Source organism: Aythya fuligula, chromosome 1 (assembly GCF_009819795.1).
Source record: "Aythya fuligula isolate bAytFul2 chromosome 1, bAytFul2.pri, whole genome shotgun sequence".
Taxonomy (NCBI): Eukaryota; Metazoa; Chordata; class Aves; order Anseriformes; family Anatidae; genus Aythya; species Aythya fuligula.
The window spans coordinates 194,346,818-194,370,132 of NC_045559.1; positions in this window are offsets into that span (position 1 = coordinate 194,346,818).

Sequence of the window (23,315 nt, forward strand, 5' to 3'; positions counted from 1 at the left end):
CCTCTCAGCCAACCTGAAACCCTGTGGACTACTTTTGGAAGCTGCATTTTTGTACATGTTTCCCAGCAGGCAGGCAGCTCCTGAAATCTGCAAGTGAGAGCTCTCCTTCTCAGTTAATGGCTGCACGCTGACTACCTATAGCTTTCTGACCTTGTTTCCACAGAAACCACAAGAACATGTTAACTTTAAGCAATCTTATTTGAATAATGGAATGTGTTCAACTTAAACAATATCACTTTTAGTGAAGAAACTGCTGTTCTTTTGTTTTTATTTCTGCATTATATGCCTCCCAGCTATCTCATGATTCTTTTTCACTCTACTTCCTTCTTTTCTTAAATGATAACATTTGCGTCAAGCATCTTAAACTAATTAGATGATACAGTATGTGGTATGCCCCATGTAATGCAAAATTCTGAAGTTTCAAAAGAACAAGTTTAAACTTACATGTAAAAGCAGACTCACCTATTATGATATTTGTATGGACAGAAAGATAAACATAAAAAGCTAAGTACTTTGCTAGGGGAGAGGGAAGGGAAGGGAAGGGAAGGGAAGGGAAGGGAAGGGAAGGGAAGGGAAGGGAAGGGAAGGGAAGGGAAGGGAAGGGAAGGGAAGGGAAGGGAAGGGAAGGGAAGGGAAGGGAAGGGAAGGGAAGGGAAGGGAAGGGAAGGGAAGGGAAGGGAAGGGAAGGGAAGGGAAGGGAAGGGAAGGGAAGGGAAGGGAAGGGAAGGGAAGGGAAGGGAAGGGAAGGGACCCCAAATCTCAGTCTCATCATCTGGCATTATAGGCAAACTTTTTATATAATCTCCCTGATATACTAATTGATCTTTATATTAAAATACTTATTCCGTCTCTGGAGAGGATATTTGGAATTTCATGTCGGGCATGGCCAGGTACTTTCTTTATATTTCCAGATTAAATTTATAGTCCTGTTTGTTCTTTTGAGAATTGCATCTTTTAGGTTGTGTTGGGATTGTTTCTTTTCTGCCAGGGGAAGCTACACAGCTTATTACAGAGTCATCTGAAGTACAACAAAGATGCCATGATCAGACACATCTTCATGTGTAATTACGTTCTGCTAGCCTTAGTGAAAGACCTGATCAGTGAGCCCAGTGATCACACCTCATTTCTCAACCATTTATTCTTGCAGCCTCACTTCCCACTCTCACATTCTCTCCCACGTCTAGATGTTGCACAAGGAGTTGCTAAGGTGTCAGAACAATTTACACAATTTATATATCACCCTTAAGTTCATCACAGAAGATTTGCCTAGTCAAAGACTAGGTAGTGCTAATGAGCAGTACTGTAGTAAGGCAGCAGGTTGTGGTAATGTCTGGAAACACTTATGTTTTCATTATTTCTCTAACAACATAGTCTCCTTCTTGGTTGGACAATGAAAAAATTCTCTTCCTATTGGTCATTCAGTTTAGCAAAATGACCAAATCAATTGCATTCCATCTCAGAACAAAGACTCCCCATATATCTTATCTTCCTAATAATCTTATCTGTTCTACTTAGAAACATCTACTGCTTAGTGAGTGATGAACAGAACAGAACAGAACAGAACAGATCATTGTGTCCAACCTTCTGACTGCTACAGGGCTAACCAAAAGTTAAAGCATATTAATGAGCGCATTATCCAAATTCCTCTTGAACACACTGACAGGCATGGGGCATTAGCCATTACACTAGGAAGTCTGTTCCAGTGTTTGACCACCTTCATGGTAAATATGTATTATTTTTTTTCTAAAGGCTGACCCTTCCCTGGTGCAGCTCTGTGCCATTCACGTGTTCTACCATTGGTCCCAAGGAGCAGGGATTGGCACCTCCCTCGGTACTTCCCTCCTCAGAGAGCTGCATGGAGCAGTGAGATTGCTTCACAGCCTCTTCTTCTCCAGACAGAACACCCCAATGGTCCTCAGTCTCTCCTCACAGCACTTCCTCACAGTCTTCCTGCCCTTTCGCCAGCTTTGTTGCCCTCTTCTGGAGGTTTTCAAGTACCTTAATATCCTTTTTATATTGTGGAGCCCAGAAATTCACACAATATTCAAGGTGAGGCTGAACCAATGATAAATAAAGCAGGAGAATCACCTCTTTTGACTGTCTGGTTAAGATGTGTTTAGTGCACCCCAAAATGCCGTTTGCCCTCTTGGTTGCCAGGGCACACTGCTGGCTCATGCCAGCAACCCTAGATCCCTTTCTACTGAGCTGCTCTCCAGCCACTCATCCCCCTATCTGTTCTTCTGTCTGGCATTAATGTGATCAGAACAGCACCTATCCTATCCTGCAGATTAAATTTTGCTGGTGCTTCATACAGTAGCTTTGTTATTTCTTAATCTATAATTGCAATAACCAGGCAGAGGTCCTCTTGCATTCTACTTGTCTCTTTCATGAATATAATGAAATTAACTCTCTATAACACATGAATTTCTTCCTCTCTAATTTACAATGAACACATCGCTATCTATAGCAGAAATTCTTATTACTAGTTTCCAAGTAGATAACATCACACTCTGTACTATAGCATTCTGTATTGTTTTTAGTATTCCAAAAATCCTGTTCTGATATCCTCTTATGATTTCCCTATAGATCAATGATTTATCTTTGTGATAAAATGTGATTGTGATCAATGATTTATCACTTGTTCCATTTCCATAATCCTACTTCTTTTCCAATATATTTAATTATAATATTACCATAAATAAGAGTGGTCAAAAAGTGAGAAACAAACAAACAAACAAACAAAACCAGAATGGAATTATGTGATAAACTAACTTTACCTACATTCACTATAAAAATAATAAGAAAAAGATGCTAATCGAATGAATGCATTTGAGTGTTATTAACATATAAATGAGATGTTGAGGAATGTAAACATAGTCCACTGCATCTGAAAGGTAGAACTACTATTACTATTAAAATGCAAAGAGCAATGTCACTAAGCAATATCAGTTGGGGGTATTATGCTTTGGTGGTTGCTAAAGAGAATTCTGAGTAGTACCTTTAACATTGACTATGAGTATTTATTAAAACACGTAGGTTAGTAAAGCAGAATAAAAGAGCTGTAATAGAAGATCTGTGTGTCTTAGGTTAGAATTACCTCTAAATTGACTTAAGAAGTAATTGATCTATGTGCAGATCCACAGGCTGATGCCCTGGCCCAGCCTTGGCCTGTCTGTGTCCCCATGGCACTGCCAAGCCATTCCAGAGCCTTGTCTGAACCCAGGTCCAGATCCTGATCCCAACCAGTGCGCTGATGGTCTGACCTAGCCTCAACGCATTCACATCCCTATGAAGGTGCCTGATGCCCATGACCTGGTCCATATGGAACCACACAGGCTCCTGTGATGCCCTAATGGTGACTCAGCAAAAAGCACATCTTTCAGCAAAGCTAAATGAAAATTTTCAATTTGGGGGAAATTTTATTTAGCTTTGAAATATATAAATAATATCTATATTTCTGAGCCATTTTCTAAGGAACTTTTATGGGAAGCAGTGAACATTCCAAATTTCCATCTTGATTTGGGATTGAAACAAAAAGCTGAAGTGTCAGTTTTCCTACAAGGAGTAAAATACAATGTTTCATTCCCTGTTCTAACTATAGGTACAGCTTAAAGGGATAGATTATATATATATATCAAAAAGTCTATCTATTATAAGACAGAAAATACAGTAAAAAGGTCAAGCTTCAAAGTATTGTGTTCTGCAAATCAGAAGATAAGGCTGATGGCAAACTGACTTGCATAGATTTAAACCACAAGCAATACTAAGTGCATCTTATATGATTTTCTCCATCACAGTCCACTCATCTTGTAATTAATTTTGTAGAGATAGAAACAAATGATCACAGAAGTATGGAGATATGTGTGATGCTTCTCTCCTCATTAGTCCTAAGAAATATCTTATTGCAAAGAGCCTAAGAGCAGTTAGAATACCTACAAGTTGAGAATTTAAATCAAAATACTTACTTCATTATTTTATCTCATAGTAAGATTTCATCCCTTTTTAAATTATTTTCTCTTTATGTTTGTTTCTTACCTAGTGTATCCTCCTAGAGGATTCAGATTGCTAAATCTTCTATTAAAAATGTTTTATGCCCAGAGAAAACATAAAATAGCAAACAGGATTATTTCATATAACATATGCATTTGATTGAACAAGGGAAAGGTATATGCTTTTTCAGTAGCTGGAACAGATTGCTATTTACCAGAATAATACTAAGTTATGGACTACGCTGAGTATTTGAATAGCCACACAGTAACCACAAAAATAAAGCCCGTGACAGAATTGTAAGGAAAAAGATACATTCATGAAGAGATGCCCAGAGAGGCTGTGGAGTCTCCTTCTCTAGAGATATTCAAAACCTGCCTGGATGCCATCCTGTGCAATGTGTTCTAGGTGATCCCGTGAATGGCAAGGAAATGAATCACCACGCCAGATTTGAATCTCTTGTCACTTTTACACTGGGAATGCCAGGGATTCTGTTGAGGTTATTCTAGATCTTCAGAAGTCTGAGATCAACAGGAGTAACTGAGCCTCATGAAACAGAGTTGTGGAAGGCAGCATGGCTTCCCAAAAGGCAAGAGATGAAGCCAAAGATGTGACCAAGAAGAGCATAGCACAGCCCACAGGATCACAGTTGGCACTAGACAGAAGCTGGATTAGAACAAGTTGGATCAAAGACAAACTGGCATTTAAAGGATGTGTGACATAGCACTGAGGGACTTGATTTAGTGATGGAACTCAGTAGGTCAGGTTGATGGTTGGACTTGATGATCTTGAAAGTCCCTTCCAACCTAGTTGATTCTATGATTTTATGGAGAGAAGCAATTAACTTCAATAAACTTCTACTGAGAAAGAATGGAGAGGAAGAGAAGCATCTAGGAAGAAATCTTCAAACAGAAGTTTTTATACTTTCAGTAAATATTATTTTACTTCTTATCTAAATTTCAGAGTTTGTTTTGTTTTGTTTATTTTTCCCCGTAAATGTAATTAGACTGAAAAAAAAAAAAAAAAAAAAAAAAAAAAAAAAAAAGTGGGGGTTAGAAAAAACAAAGGGAAAGAAATGAATGAGAAATGGAAAGCTGTTGAGATGGGGAGGGATTCAAGGGGATCTAGAGATCACCCTCACCTTTGTACTTGTAGCCCCCATTGACGAATACAAATCGTCAATGTACAAATATAACAATTCTTTTTTTCATTTTTTCTTGCCAAATAGAAGAATGGAATAAAATTCCTGCAACTTTGGACACAGGTTGTTCTATTTAATACAAATTATTTTGGTTTTCACACTTTGTAAGGCAGGAAGGGGAAATAAAGTTCTGGATTCCAAGATATTAAGGTAGCTGCCTCACTCACTGGCTGCAAAACTACAGCTGCATGTGGACGTTGAAGTTCATAAGGCTTGAAAACAATGCAGGTGAGGGTCTTTTGTTCAGATTTAGTGCTTGGCTGGAGAACAGACTCATGCATGTACCCAAATCTTGTAGGAGAGGAAGTACAAAAAGCATTGAGCCTGGTGTTAGCAGGTTACTCCAGGACTCGTATATACAATTTGTTCAGTGTAGGTCTATCTCAGAAAAGATAATGGGGCCTCTGAGAGGATTATTTCCCCTGACCTAAAACATGATGTTTTTGGAAAGTAGTCCATAATATCCAGGATATTAAATGATAACTTTAGAGATTTATGATTCAGGTTCAGGTTTATGTTCTTCCTGATGACATTCCTATCCACTGGGACTGTCATCAGGACTTAAAAATCCCATTTTTCAGGTTACTATCATGTACTAACAGGTGCAACAGTTGCTATAATAGCTCTTTAAGTATTCTTTGTGAACTGGAAGAGTTCCAAGAGGAGAGCTGCAAAGCCGTCATCCAAGAATGTCATCTGCCTTTAGACTGCTTTAGACTGTCTAAAATATGAACCCATTATTTTCCTCTTCACAGATTTGACTAAATTTCTTGAATCTTTCAAGTGGATATTCTTCATTCACAATATTGGAATTTCTTAGGTTCTTAATTTAGAAGTTCTTTCACTATTTATAGTCATGGTCAGAGTAACCAGTATAGGTTGAAATCTTTGCAAACAGGGAATTTGCAACTCCAATATGCCAAACAAGTGCCTTAATCTCTGAAATAATTGATTAGAAATATTTTCTTGAACACCATATATATCATAAGATAATCATTTATAACGTTATATGCTTACATATATATATATATAAATTTTATATAAATAAAAATTTTTGCTAATAGTATTTATGAATTTGCATTGAATTCTCCAAGCTTTCTCACGATGCCAAATTTTAGCAAATCTACTGTTCACATAGAATTTTCCTGACTCTTGATGAATACCTAGTAAATGTCCTTGTTAGCAACATTTAAATTCATGACCTGATAGTTTATGTTTACTTTCATCCTATTTTTACATCAGGTGATTAATCTAGCAAAATTTCCTACAACCCCACCAAAATGTCATTCACTCTATACACAAAAGTTTTGTTAAAATAATAAGTTCTGGTAGAGAAAAGATGGAAAAGGAAAAGCTAAATTATACAGTATCACCTTTACAGAAATGTTAAGTGTTTGAGATTTCAGGGCAACAACAATTAAGTCACTACCCACACTGTCTTCTTCAGAGCCAGGTGTTTGTTACTCCTTGTTATAACAAGGAGAATTCAAAATTTCCAAATGGCAATTACCAACCTAAGAAATAACAATATATTTTAAATGACAGAGCATAAGAACATTGCCACTTGAAAACACCTTTTGAAGCAGTTTTCATGTAGGTTGCCTGTAAAAAATGTTATATTTCCAGGCAGGCTTGTATCACTCTTTTTTTTTTTTTTTTTTTCCTTCCTTTTTCTCAAAGGTTTTCATGCATAGAGTTTGGAGTATTACAAAAGGATTGTTCCTAGGTTTCTGCCAAGAAGATGTAAACGAGACTTCAAGGCCCCCTATTGCTAGGTTCTGCATACACATGTAGTAAAGATTTAAACTACAAGGCCCTGACCCTGCAAATACTTACACAGCTGCTGCTTAACTTTGTGAATTTTAATAGATTCTCTGAATTAGCCAGTAACATTGCGCTGGTGTGTAAGAGTGTGGGATCAAGGCCTCATTTATGCCACACTGTAAAGCAACAAGGAAAATGTGGACAAATATATGCAACTCAATAAACTGTTATTGTTTAATTTAGTAACTAAGACATTGCTTTGATATTAAACTCTTTGAAACAGATGCTGCGTTCTTATATTGTGTCCGTACAGCAGTGACAGTCTGGACTATAACAAGAACTTATTAGTACAAAAAAATTATGTATATAAAGAAACCTTTAAATTTTCTTTGAAAATAAAGAAATACCATTAAATCGCACTTTCTTATCCTAGAGCTTCTCAAATATAACATTTTATCCTACTGCCAGACAATACACAAATCACACTAACTAAAAGTATATTTGTCATTTAAAAGAACACTTAAAAATGCATATAGTAAGCAGCATGCATGATGAAAACAGAGACTCATTTTATGAAGGACAATTAAAAATAGCAAATAAAACTCATACTGTGATGATTAGACTATAAAAAGTCAGATGCTAGTCAACATTGGAAACCTACCAATTAGGAAACAACACATTATTACAAAGTTATTACAATGTAACACTGTTTAACTATCCATTTATTTATTCCACAACTTTTTTTTTTTTTTTTTTTTTTTTTCCCTTCTTACTGGACCGTGAAGACCTCCAAAATATTCTTTTTTACCCTTTCAAATGAGGGCATTGCCAAAGGAGAACCTGAATTGGTGGATTAGACTATTCTTCTGCAGATCAGATTTGGATATCTTCATGGGAGATATTCCCTATTCCTTTCAGCTAAGGAAGGTCTAAAATCCTTACCTTCTTTGGCACCAGGTGTTCCAGCCATCAGGAAATTTCCAAGGAATAAGAGAGAGTCTATGGCTTTTCTGGCAGATATGTTTCAAATTCAAAGCAGCAACCTTGTCGTCTCCTTTCAAACACAGTTCATTGGAGTAATAACGGTTTTCATTTATCTTTTGGAAAGCAATTGGGCTTTGGATTCTTGAGAAGGTTTAAATGCATTTATGTAACTCTGAAATTTTATCCACTCAGGATAATGAAGCTGAGAGACCATTCTCCTTTCCCACAGCTGGAGCTTCCAAATAGCTTGCTCTTCAACAAGATATTGGATCAGAATGTCTTGAGACAATCTAGCTCTATTTTTCTCCAACTAAATCTTTTCTTATACTGTGTAAGAAGCTATGTGCCTATCTCCAAAGAAATTGCACTCTAAATGCAGGGTATATTTCATTTTCTGTAATCCGTCATTTGCATTGCATCTCACAATAAATATTATAGGATATGTAACCAGATAACTATGCAAACATTCACAGACTGAATTCTAGTGTTTACATTTACAAGGAAATATCAACATTTTACCAAAATAAATACATTATTTTTAATTACCAATAAAGGAATGTTTCAAAAACTTTTTTTAAGGTAAATCAAAATGTTACATCAGATATAATAGTATGATAGTGACTTTTAAAACAGATGAATTGTTCAGCAGTGAAGTAAGTACAACTCTCACCTTTATGTAACACATTTCCAATCAAAACTTTCAGAATCCTCTTCGGATACAGTTGGGTTTCTGAGCCATGCAATTTTCTGATATGGATGAAATAAAATTTCCTAATAAGAAATAGTCCAAGTTTTGAATAGCTCTAGTTTTAATGATTTTATTCCTTAGATATTTTCCTGTTCTACCAAATATAAAGTTGTTTTCCACAAAGAACAAAGTAATCTGTTTATAACTTGAAACAACAACATAGAATTCCATATTACAGAATCACAGAATTTTCTAGGTTGGAAGAGACCTCAAGATCATCGAGTCCAACCTCTGACCTAACGCTAACAGTCCCCACTAAACCATTTCCCTAAGCTCTACATCTAAACATCTTTTGAAGACTTCCAGGGATGGTGACTCCACCACTTCCCTGGGCAGCCTGTTCCAGTGCCTCATAACCCTTTCAGTGAAGAAGTTCTTCCTAACATCTAACCTAAAACTCCCCTGGCTCAACTTAAGCCCATTCCCCCTCGTCCTGTCACCAGGCACGTGGGAGAACAGGCCAACCCCCACCTCGCTACAGCCTCCCTTGAGGTACCCATAGAGAGCGATAAGGTCGCCCCTGAGCCTCCTCTTCTCCAGGCTGAACAAGCCCAGCTCCCTCAGCCACTCCTCGTAGGACTTGTTCTCCAGGCCCCTCACCAGCTTCGTCGCCCTTCTCTGCACCCGCTCAAGCACCTCGATGTCCTTCTTGTAGCGAGGGGCCCAAAACTGAACACAGTACTAGAGGTGCGGCCTCACCAGAGCTGAGTACAGGGGGACGATCACCTCCCTAGCCCTGCTGGTCACACTGTTCCTGACACAAGCCAGGATGCCGTTGGCCTTCTTCGCCACCTGAGCACACTGCTGGCTCATATTCAGCTGACTATCCACCATCACTCCCAGGTCCTTCTCTGCCTGGCAGCTCTCCAACCATTCCTCTCCCAGTCTGTAGCTCTGCTTGGGGTTATTGTGCCCCAGGTGCAGGACCCAGCACTTGGCCTTGTTGAACTTCATGCAGTTGACCTCAGCCCATCGGTGCAGCCTATCCAGATCCTCCTGCAGAGCTTTCCTACCCTCAAGCAGATCGACACACGCACCTACCTTGGTGTCATCTGCGAACTTACTGAGGGTGCACTCGATGCCCTCGTCCAGATCATCGATGAAGATATTAAAGAGGACTGGCCCCAGCACCAAGCCCTGGGGGACGCCACTAGTGACTGGCCTCCAACTGGACTTGGCTCCATTCACCACGACTCTTTGGGCCCGGCTATCCAGCCAGTTTCTAACCCAACGAAGCGTGCGCCAGTCCAAGCCAAGAGCAGCCAGTTTCTTGAGGAGAATGCTGTGGGAGACGGTGTCAAAAGCCTTGCTGAAGTCAAGGTAGACCACATCCACAGCCTTTCCCTCGTCCACCCAGTGCGTCACTTTGTCATAGAAGGAGATCAGGTTCGTCAGGCATGACCTGCCTTTCATAAACCCATGCTGACTGGGCCTGATCGCCTGCTTGCCCTGCAAGTGCTGCATGATGACTCTCAGGAGGATCTGCTCCATGAGCTTTCCTGGCACTGAGGTCAAACTGACAGGCCTGTAGTTTCCCGGGTCTGCCCTCCGGCCCTTCTTGTAGATGGGCGTCAATTTTGCTAGCCGCTATTAATACATTGGAATTTTATATTTTCATATATTTTTACTTTTGTTGCATCAAAGCTTTTTTTCTTGTTTCACCTTAATGCCACTTTATACCAATGAAATGCATATTAAATAAATTATATCACCCCAAATCACACATATGCTCCTAACCATTGCCAGGGTGCCATAAATCAGCTTATTTTAGATAAAAATCAAGTACTTACTATTTATGTCATGTCAAGCATCTTAGGTTTATATCTTTTAGAAAGAAATCCTCCCTGAAGTAGGAAAAAAAATATTTCCTTCTAAAAGTTATTCTGTGTTGAACATCATAATAACGGCAGCTGCCAGTACATGTGTTACAGCATTTTGAAAATAATTTAACCGATGATACTGAAATAGATCCAACATTTTAATAATGATATATCCTGGATTTTTGCATGCTTCAGTTTAGACATGGAAATGTATTCACAGAGAAGAAAAATGCAATAAATTATATGAAAAAGTGCTGTGAGCAGAGTTTTGATTTTCCCAGGAGCGGGACCTCAATCACTATAGCGGTGATTTTTTATTTTCACGTAGTCAAGCAGCAGCTAGTTGCAGATATACACTGCAACTGCCTGAGAGTTGGAAAAAAAAAATAATAATAATAAAAAAAAATCCAGCAAGCATTTCCTTTACTTTGTAATACTTAAAGATTTATTAGGGTTTCTTGGAAGGATAACCCAAAATAAAAACAATTTGGTTAGAAAAACTTGTGTTGAAAATGTAACTTCAGTCACAAATATGTTTTGTGGAGTGTAAGAAAAGGTATTTTTTAAGTAGCATTACCTTAATAGTTAAGGATTTCTCTTAGCATGCAGGAGGATGAAATTTAAATCTTTGCTCTTCTGACTTGATTGTGGGATTTGAACTTAGAGATTTAATGTGCTATGTGGTGCTCAGTCCTGCTGTATGAAAAGATGATTTCTCACCAACAAAAAAAAAAAAAATTAAGCTATTTTTCTACTTTTGTGATTAGAGCAGACCCAGAAAACTCTGATGATTAGGGACAAGCAAGAACTTGAATATGGGGTGTCTAAGGTCCATAGGAATCCCAGTCATTTCCAATATTTATTAGCTAGTTGGGGACAGAATATTCAAATTAATTTCTGATTAAAAACAAAAACAAACAAACAAACTTTCTTGCATTGCACAAATGTATAAAATGAATATAAACAATTTCCCAAAACCTCAAACTTTATAGGAAATATATATGTATATATTTTTATTTTCTGGCATTCCATACCATCAACAATCAGCTGTTACAAAGTAGTAAGTGCAGACTCCTTTTATTTGGTTCTTCTGGGGTTTACTTATTGAAACTGAACATTTAGAAGGATGACTTCTGCATTCTCCTCCTGTGTGTCCTTTAGACTTTACCACTGGGATGTACCCAGGCAGGTTCATTTCGTATTCAGGAAGTGGAGAAGCAGAGATACATAATTATGAATGATACACAGGCCTCAATATTTAATACATGATGCAGAAAAAAAAGTGAAAATAAGACAAATAAAATCTATAAGGGATGTAATAGAGTGTCTGGAAATAGGATGGGTTTTAGAAAAAGGATGTAGAATAAAATAACTTACAAACAGGTTAAACATTAACATCAAATTGTGTTGGCAACAAAGCAAATTAAACAATATATACTTGGTTAATATGGAAATGTTACACTAATTTCTTTACATTTCACAGCACAGATCATGATCAGCCCAAAAAGCTTGTGGTGTTAACAAGAAAAAAAAAATAAAAAATAAAAAATAATCAAATAATTGGAATTAAGGTGCAGAGAAATCAAGTTCTGAAGGTGCAATCATTTTTCTGAGTTAAAAAGAATGTGAGGAGGACATGAAGGTACTCTCAAGCCCTTCTCGGGGAGGAGAGCTTGAGCTGTGCTCTGATATTATTGCTCTGCATAACTGAAAAAGATCAACAAAAGAGATGGCATTTGGTGCCCTCTTACTACTCTGTTCTCCTAACCTCCTTAGATTGTCCCAAAACCCGTTAGCTCAGAGCTCCCCACTTTTCACTGAACTCAGTGCTTCTCCTAACTCCATATCAAAGCCTCTTGATTTGTCCAAAAATCCAAAAATTTCCACTCAAAATATGCTTCTATTTACTTCCACTAACTTCATAGTGAAGGTAAACCTTTAAACCTCCTCTCCGCTTTAGTCTAAGCCCTCATTCCCACATTACATTAGGGTGACCAATTCTCCCCAAACTGGCAACATTCATCCTGCACCCCTTTAGATACCAGGACCTTTTGCAGCTCTTCCTAACTGACTGTTGGAACTAGGTATGCCCTGACTCTTTTAGAAGCAAAAATGACTTGCTTCTTGCATTTTCTGAGGATTTCAAAATCAATGATGCTGCAGTGGTGCAGACAGTTATCAACATTTACCTGAAAGAAAACATAGGGAAGGAATTGTTCAGTACCTTTCAAAATTAATAAACAAATAATTAATTTTATTTATATATTTTTTTTTAAGAACATCAAAATGCCTTAACTATTGGCCATTGTGAAAAGCCTAAAGGTTGATCAGCATCAGCTTGTGTCTTGTGAAAGGCTCAGAGCTGAGGAGAGCTATTTTTATTCTAAGCTGATTGTACATTCATTGCAGTCAAAGAGAAACATGAATTACAATGATATGTGGCATAATGACCACATGGACACCAGGGTTCTTTTAGGATTAGTAACTGCTATTTCTATATTGATGATATACCTTCATCTCTCTTACCGAGCGCCTAACTTCATCTCTCATACTGAGGACATAACTCCATTATTCCTGTTGCATCCCCACATTGCTCCCTTCTTATACTATTTGCCCCACAGCTGTACATACCCTGTGGATGCTGAGGCCTCAAGAGAAAGTAAAGCTCACACATTCTTTCACCTGGGAATCAAGGAGGAGGGATGTGCAGATAGGGAAGGTCATTCTGTTGACACTGGTGGAGTGAAGGAGAAAGATAAAGGTGACTGATGAGAAGGCCCTACAACATGTTTCATTGCATGTGGAGAGACGTAATTACTGAGGCACTTGGGTGTAAAAAGAAGTTACTTTACAACAAAGTTAAAGGTTTGTAACAAAGAAGTGTATTAGGCAACTCTGAATGCGCCCATGGAGAGTCCTCATAAAACCGATGGCTTTTTCTTCCAGAACTGAAGTACAAGGTCTAAAGACTGGGCAATAGGAAGAAGGCAGAAGACCAGATGCAACCTTTATGAGAGACAGAAGATGCTGTTTAGATTTTTCTGTGAGCTAAAGAGACTGTGGTTAATCTGCACCACTGTACCAGCTTTTCTAATAGCTGAAAATTGCAAACAAAGCTACAAAAGTTACCTCGATCAGCTTGTAAAGTGGTTGTGAAGTGCAAGTCATTACTTGTGGAAGCAGGAAACAAGGCAGACAGTGGCATTAGGTACCAGATAAAAGCTAAGATTTTCTCTAGATGATATTTAAAATAGCACATTATGCTTCAAGAATAGGTTACTCTTACCGTGTTCATCTGTGTTGTAAGAGTTATCTTTACTTCCTTAATAAAATGGTGCTTTTTGGCTACTTTATTCACATTTAGGAGTGTGAATAATTAGCTCTCAGAACAGCAGGAAATTTAGTATAGCTTTACCATGTGTTTATGTAGTAAAATTTTTAATTTTTAATCCACCTTTGCTGCTGTCACTCAAGACCTGTCTGAGGGGACATTATATTATTATATTCCTGTCACACTGAGAATACAGGGCATATTGAGTAAGAGTCTGTGGTGCTAATAGAAGTGAAGTCAAGATCTCTTGAACCCATTTTACCTTTACAGCAAGACTCACAGGGACCTCATATTTAGCAGATGTGAGTACTGCTGTTTAAGTCATAGCTTCTTTAGTGCATTTTCCTTTTAGTGTCTTTGCTGGCTGCAATGTGAGAGAGACAAAAGGGGAGACTATCAACAGTAAAACTGACTTAAACAAGCTGTCAAATAAACTACTGAAAAATTAAACTATTTGGTTTGTGTCATTTTTTACATTTAGAGAGGAATATATTTATCATGTAGATAACTAATGCAGTGCATGTCAAACCTATTATCTGATTACATTTTAGCTAAAAAACAAATACTGTTTTATATGGTTGTATTTCTGTAGTAGTCACATTACTTAGGCAGGACTGTTTCACAATGGGGGAAATGCATTAAGGTTTGAGAAGGCTAAAAGTCTGTTAATTCAAGTGACACAACATCCTTTTTCTAAAACCAGCTATGTTGTCATAAATGGGAAAAATAGTCAAAAGTATCAATGAGGCTTAATTACATTTTTTGAGTGTCCCCCTGCTGCAGCATGCAAAGAACATTGGTCACTTTTCATTTTTTAATGAAAAATAGCCATGTTTTCTGCTAGGGTCAGAGAGCTCACTCCAGTTAATTAACTAATGATTCCTGTGATGCTGTTTTTTCAGCCATGAAAACTTGTTTAGATGAGTTACTAGCCCATAGTCACAAAAGAGCAGAGAAAATGGGTGCAACAGGGACTTCAGGCAACACTTAATTTCCTTAATCCTAAACAAAAACTCATGCTAGTCTTCTTCCTTGCTGTAAGTGAGAACAATTTACAGTCATGCATCTCTTGTAACAACTGGTATTAAAGGGTAGTTCCAAATGTGGGGAAATAATTATTTCGCCTGATGTTTTAATTCAAAACAATTTGAGTTTAGCTAACTTCTGCTGAGCTGATGGCAGTGTTTCACTGGAATTTGCCTAGATTTTTCACAGGTCTAGGACCTTGAAAAATGAGGGGACTCTCGACCAAGGGCAGACATGTCTGAGAACTCTGGCAGCTGAAATATCATGAAAAAATAAATTGACTTGGCCCAAAATGAAATACAGTGTATATATCATTTTGAGTGGGGGAAAGTAGTTTATTCACATCCTTTTGAAATGAAATAAACAAAAATAAACTGCTGGATCAGTCTGAAACATTTGATTCATTTACCTCTGGAAGACAGAAAACCTGTTTTCTTTCAGTTAAAAAGTAAAAATAAAAAATCAACCCAACAAAGAATTACATTACAGCTGTACAAATGACAAGTTTGGAGGTTTATTTCCAAAATAATATATTAAAATGAAGTATACTGACAAGATTTTAAACATGACTGTAATTGTATTTTATATACTTCTAAAATTCATTTGTGGGACCAAATTACCATTGATTAAAAAACATGTCCAGCTCTTTGAATAGGGCACAAAATAGGTCTATTTATCTATGAAAGAAGAAAAAAATAATAAAATAATAATAATAATTAAAAAAAAGTTTTCAATAGTACTGTGAGTCTACAATTAATTTAAAATTCTCTCTTGATTATTATCATGTCTGTGTGTTCCACTGAACTTTCCCAGATTATCTGCTCTATTTAGTATTTAGGGAATTTACAGATTATGTGTTTTTGGTTTGTTTATTTGCTTGTTTGTTATTTGTAATTTTACAAAATGTTCAAGATCCATATAAATAGTGTTTGGTTTTTGTTTGTTTTTTGTTAGGATTCTATCAAAAAACAAAACAAAACAAAACAAAACAAAACAGAAGAAAAAAAAAAAGCAACAAAAAGCAACAAAAACAAAAGCCTTAATCTGTGTTTATATGGCAATTTTAACCCAGAGCTCATTCTGCCTCTTCATACTTTTTGTTTAGATGAATGATAATCCCCTTTAAAAGCATGTTACTACTGTGCTCACCTGTAAGGGGAACTCAATAGTTTATCCTAAAGAAGCCAGGATTCATGCTGCCTGATATACATATTTTCTCTGCAGTGCCCTAGCATGGCAAAGCACCCAACTGCTACTCTCTTACCAAAATCCAACTCATCACTGTAATTTTCCTTGCATAAAGATTTGCCATCAACTGTAAGAATTCTCAAGAATCCCATGCAGAGCCAACAATTCTGTTTTTAACCACACGTTCAACGTTGGCAAAACATTGTTAAACCACTGTATTCTACAGAGATTTAGCTGCTTGTATATTCTCCCTTCCTACACTGACACCAAAGCAAGAGTTTGTAAGAAAAATTATAGTAGTTATACAATGCCCTAGTTTGCATTAGGGGTTCTATCTTCTGTCAGTCTGAGTTATTTTCATCATTATCATTTAGAACATTGAAACAATGTATTTCTTATCTTTACAGTTTTGCAGCACTTTCCAGACTCCCTGTCAGCACAAGGTGGGGAAAGTCATTAAGAAAAGGTTTATTCATAGAAATGGCAAATTGTATTATTGATTGATAGGTTTCCTGATCCTTCTCCTATACCAAAAAAAAAAAAAAAAAAGTGTATACATATTTGTTTGTTTTTGGAAAGTTTTCAAACATTCAGAAGTCCCCTTTCTATTAAATAAAAGAGTTGTTTAAATAACCCATAAGAAGTATTTCATTTTATCATTCACAATAATCTTAGATTCTGTGCAATGCTTAGTCCTGGGAAGGAACTGGACATTATTGATACAGTGGTGACTGTTACACTCCATAATGAACCTTTAAAGAGAATAATGATCTTTGTTCTATTATGCATTATATTTATTTTCCTAAAACACATAAAATGAAGGCAAAAGAGGCCACTGCTTCATTCTTGCTGAGACTCCAAAATTCCCAGACAACAACATTTGCTGAAGAATATACTCCTTTGTAAGAGAATTATGCTCCAACAGAATTTCAAGCAAAAAATAAATATGACACAATACCTTGCTATAAAAAGGAAGCTGTTCAACAATTGTATTCATTTCCGTAATTCATGTTACATCTCTATTTAACTTTAAATCTCTGTGATGTCAACAGGGGACTACAATCTGTCAGAGAACACCCCTCTAAATCTCTTGTAAGAACACATGTCCTGCCTGGAACTGCAGTGAGCTTTGCTTGTGAATTGCCATAATTGATACAAGCTGCACAGAAGTGATAGTGCATGAAACAACACAAAATTAATGAAATACCTTGGAAAAACAAACTCATATGGCATGAAAATTGTCTTTCCAGCTGTGTGTTCAGCAGAAAATTGTCCAGGAATTGTTCTCAGCCCTGGGCAGAGTAATAATGCAAAGACAACACACCAAGGAAGCTCCCCAGCAGTCCTCACAGCAGGGCTTAGACAGAGCATAGTGGGAGCTGGTTCCTCAACATGGTCCTCTGCTTAGTACTGCATATTACTTTGCTTCTTGAATGTTCAATGAACTTATTAATATTCTGTGATAGATTAAATTGTAAAACATAGAGAAAAAGACCTTAAAGATAGTTCTAAGACATTTAAAAGAACAATCTACTAGTCTAAACTAGACATCTAATCTAGTCAAAGCTATCTGCAATTTAATAATGAAGGCTATCAGAACAGATTTGTCCCATGCCCACCTCCTCCACTGCCCCCACCCCCAAAACAACAACAACAACAAACTGTCTAACAAAAGCAGATTATTCTATGATTCTGTGATCTGGTGGTATCATGATGTCCATCTCTTCCTGTCAGCTACAGACACTAGAAAGTGTCTTTACACTACTTGTCTACATTGTTATTTTATATAGTTGAAGTTAGGCAATACTAAAATCATGATAAGGAAAAGGACTGCATTGGTTTTGGAAAACAAAAGACCTTTAGGTTCAATATAATGGGATTTACTTGATTTAACCTGATCTGTTTCTAAACCAATCAACCTCCGTACAAAACTCCTGTGTAGACAGAACCAGATAAAGACAGAGCTATGCCTGTAACTTATGTTTGACAGAAGAATTTTACCTCTGTGAAGGAAGAGAGCTACATGGAGGCTGAGATGGAATACTTATCGCCCTGCGGAAAACATTTTGACCAGTGCAGCTGAGTGAAAATAAATAAATAAATAAATAAAACAGCTTGCTTTATTTTTCTTTTCTAGGGAATTCAGGTATTTTCTTGCTCTGTTGCTGAATATTTTTAAAGGTGAGCAACTAGATGTGGTGTTAAAGAAGTGAAAGAAGTGTGAGTGTGAAAGTGCATCAATCTCTAGAAAAGCCAGTGTTCTGTCTCACAGATCTGTTACCTAGGATGCAGACATACCTCCAAACATGAATGCCTTTGTCCTAAATGCTGAATCCTCAGGGGTCTGTCTGAAATTACTGGTGTTCCATTGATCTTTCAAGAGCTTACTTACCCTGGCCCAGAGCTGTGATCTGGGTAAAGCTGCAAGTCCTGGGTTCTTCCGATTCTGACTTTCTGCAGTGGCTGCTTGCTGAAAATCTTCCTCTTGAGCCTGCACTGCTAGACAGTGCATATCACACAGGGCACACTTATCATAGAATCATAGAGTCAGAGAATCATAAAGATTGGAAAAGACCTCCAAGATCATTTGGTCCAACCATCCTCCGGCCAATGTCACCCACTAAACTATGTCCATAAACACCACATCCAACTTTTCCTTAAACACCCCCAGGGCTGGTGACTCCACCACCTCCCTGGGCAACCCATTCCAGTGCCTAACTAGATGCTCTCATGGTCCAAAGTTAAAGGGAAAGCCTGCAGCTGACTGACTAGAAATGAGGAATCAGACATTCCAGGCTCTGTGGCAAAAAGTAGGTTTATAGACAAAATCAATTTTGTTCTTCCAAAAATAACAGATACACTGTCAGATACAGACAAAAACACTGAAACTTCAGACGGTGTTTAGCATTATCTCCCCCAGACTTGTTACATGAGGAACAATATACCAGGCAGTGGTTCAGTGAAGATTTGCTCACTTAAAGCTCGGGAGGTTTTCAGTGAAATGTTTTAGACTTAACCAATCCATAATTTCCAAAGAAACACTGTTTCATTGGAAATTATTTCTACAGCTCTTGTAGTATATAATCTGCTCATACTGCTGTCTCAGCATTAAGTGTTGAACAGACAGACTGGGAGGTAAAGGCGTCTCCTGTGCCAAGATACAGCTTTTTTCAGCTTTTTTTTTTCTTTCTTTTTTCTTTTTTTCTTTTTTTTTTCCGGTGATGACTTATGCTATACTCAGCTGTGCCCTTGGGCTTTGCAGTACCAGCCCAAATGATTATTGCTTCCTGAATGCTAGTGCTGGTAATTTAAAATGAACTAACCCTCCATCTTTTTTCTGTTGTTGTTGAATACACACTCCAGCACCATAACTTAGTGCCTATGATAGCAGTCAGTCAACCACATCAATAGAATGTATATACAGGAGTGAATGTGCTTGCAAAGCACGGACAATTGTAGAATTTGTTTTTCTTAAATCAGTGTGATTTTTTTTTCCTGATGTTGGAAGGTCTTTCCAAATGCAGTATCTGCACAATGAATGCATTTTCCTGGTGAGTTCTATTTTTTTGTTTTTGTTCGTTTGTTTGTTTTTTAGCACAGCTTAAAGTTGCGCAGTCTGACATTTGTGTTCTGTTCACACCACATACTGTTTTCAATTGCTTATGTTGCCATTTTTTCAGACTTCTTTGCTTTTTTTTGCTATTTATGACTTCAGGGACTCTTCTAATAACACTCTTATTGCCCTCCATAATTATGAGGAAAAGGCAGTTGCAGAACTTTGCTGATAGTGACACTGAAAAGACAGGGTTTGTAGTAATACAGACAGTCTTTCAACTTTTAAACAGATGTGTAAACCTGACCTGGAATTCAGGTATGAAATTTCTTCTGGAATTTTGGCACCTCTGTTCACATCGTGATCAAAACCTGAAAGTGTAATGTATTAAGAAACTGAGTAAATTTTGAAAGTCTAGAGTAGTTTCTTTACAAATACATCCTTATGGACAGGTATGTCCTTCACAGCTACCCTGGGTAGCTTTGTAGTTAACTAGCTTGTCTTCTAGAACTCAAATTTATAATTAAATCCATCACAGTTTGTCACATTACAGGGCAGCTGTAACACTCACCATGTGCACTCCCAAGCCATGGCAAATGAGAGGTCATTCAAGTTAAATAAGCTACCAACAAGAAAAAGGTGAAGGCAAACTGCATTACAAAGCACTTGTCGTACTGCATATAAGGACAGGTACTTGCAATCTGGTATATGATAAATTGCTACGCTGAGGTAATTTGAATGTGTGCTGGAGTCCCTAGAGATGAATACATTTCAGTACTGCTGGTTTATGTTTGAAGCTCTTTGGGCTCGTTAGCCTAGAGCGTACACTTTAACAGTGTGATGCTGGATCAACTCTTACTTCATTTTTAAAGCAATGTCTACAATCTCCACTGGTAACAGTAAAGGGAAGTCTCAGTTATTAATAATTTATATGGTAGTATGAATACTATTTGCAACACAGGATGTTTCATTTTTTCTAAAAATGTTGTACAGTAGCTTCACTTCTGATTGAAAGGCATCATAACACCTTGATTTTGTGTTTCTAATGATGGGGTGGTAGAGCTGCAGGATTTTCTTCAATCTTTTACTATACACATGGTGATTCATCACCATGTTGGAAGTATAAACTAATTTAAAATTTATCAGAATAGATCAAAGTCCAAATACAAATCATGAATGTCAGTGTCTGAACAGTAAAATTCCTGAATGCAGTACATTCATGCTTTATCTATTTCAAATATGACATATTTCCAAATTATTACCTGATTGGATAAAAACAGGATATGGATAAGTGGATCTTGTAATATGAGCTGTGCATACCAAAATGGCTGACCTCTAATAGCTTAGAGTTTTCCCCATGCGCTTTGCAAAAACAGACTACAGTTCACCATCAATATTCTTGCAGACAAAGATATAACATATTATCTAAAATTTAATTCAAAATACTGGAAGTCTAAGAATTTCTGATAGGTTTTTGGGTTAGATTCTATCACTACTATTTTCTGCGCCATGGATTAATATATCTTGGTTTAGTCCTCAAAGAAAGGAAAGTTTGTCTCCTCCTAGGACAATATTTATAGATTTTTCTCCTCATTTAATCAATTGTACAAGCAGAGAACTTCATTTTTAATTTGAACCCAAATACTCCAAATTTTCTTATTTCACCCATTTAAATATTTCCTTTGTGAACATTTCATGATCATTATTTCTCTCTATCCAGATGTCTTAGATGTGTTTTTCCTTTTTAATCTGTTCACCAAAAGATGTTAAGGAAACCCATGTACACTATACAGACCCGTACCATAGAACTTACACAGGCAAGAATGAGAATGAGACCGGATAAGCATATTGTTTACAAAAGTTAAAGAAAATAAGAAAACCTAGATTTTAATAACTACATGTCAAGTCAAAATGCAGAGAAAAGAGCTGCTCCTCCCTCTACCATATGTAGAAGAGTGTAACTCCATTCACCTAGGATTCACAATGGGGGAAGGTAAATGAAGGCTACTCCCCCAGTATTTTCTCAGAACAAGATGTATTTTTAGCATCAAAAAGTGTTTCTCCAAATGCTCATAAGTAACTTAGGATTCTAGATCTCTTTTACTTTCAGAGTGTCTCAGTACTTAGGAACCTAGTTTTTTTTTATTTTTTTAATTGCATGTGTATTCTTTAATCAGTTGGATACTGTTAAAATTTTTACCCTGTGTCTATTTTTCTCCCCATGACCATGCATTAAGAGGTTGATTCTTCACTATGCTTCAGTCACTGCTGAGGATAACCCCTTGTGAGTGACTCAAATTGCCTTTGAACCACACAGCTCTCAGCTTGATTGCTTCTGCAAAAAAGTTCACTTCCTATAAAAAGGAACTCAGTGTGTTTCCTTTTTCCCCTTCTGTTCAGGGAATATTCAGTCCAAAACTCCAAACAATCACAACAGACTTAACCACTTTTTTTTTCACATTTTCAAAAATTAGTAGAAACTCACATGTAGAGCATGAGTCCAGTGTAAGCTGCAGAGCTACTCTGCAGTGCAGTTTTGAAACACTGAATACTTCTTTCCCTCCAGCTGTCACCCATTAAGTTTCTTTCACAGTGCATTGTGGTTTTCAAAGTAATTATGTATCCCCTTTTAGAAACCTTGTCCTCTCCAACAGAAAACTTGATCTCCCTGCCACTTGGATGCAACATCAAGCCTAAACATTGCTTGAGCGTTAAGAAAGGTAAAAGGTTGAAGAAAGGAAAGATGAAGATCTGAACTAATAAGCCTTCAGAAGAGCCTGACAGAGCTCAAGACTAATACAGAACTGTGATTACGAAGAGAAGAAAAAAATAAAGGAAGAAGGGAAGAAAGAAAGGAAGGAGGATATGGGTAAGAGCATAAAGCACTGTTAAATCTAAAAACTAGACTTAAGTCACAATATCCATGATGAATCACAGAATCACAGAATTTCTAGGTTGGAAGAGACCTCAAGATCATCGAGTTCAACCTCTGACCTAACACTAACAGTCCCCACTAAACCATATCACTAAGCTCTATATCTAAACGTCTTTTAAAGACTTCCAGGGATGGTGACTCCACCACTTCCCTGGGCAGCCCATTCCAATGTCTAACAACCCTTTCGGTAAAGAAGTTCTTCCTCACATCCAGCCTAAAACTCCCCTGGCGCAACTTAAGGCCATTCCCCCTCATCCTGTCGCCAGGCACGTGGGAGAACAGACCAACCCCCACCTCACTACAGCCTCCTTTAAGGTACCTGTAAAGAGCAATAAGGTCACCCCTGAGCCTTCTTTTCTCCAGGCTGAAAAAGCCCAGCTCCCTCAGCCACTCCTTGTAGGACTTGTTCTCCAGACCCCTCACCAGCTTCATCGCCCTTCTCTGGACTTGCTTGAGCTCCATCACGTTCTTCTTGTAGCGAGGGGCCCAAAACTGGACAGAGTACTCGAGGTGTGGCCTCACCAGACCCGAGTACAGGGGGATGATCACTTCCCTAGCCCTGCTGGCCACACTGTTTCTTATGCAAGCCAGGATGCTGTTGGCCTTCTTGGCCACCTGAGCACACTGCTGGCTCATATTCAGCCGACTATCAACCACCACTCCCAAATATAACACAAGATGGCTGTAGGACACAGCTGCCACCTTCCCCTCTTGAGGTTCAAATTTGAGTTCATATCCCAGAGACACACAGATAGGGACAGGACACTGACATTTCCAG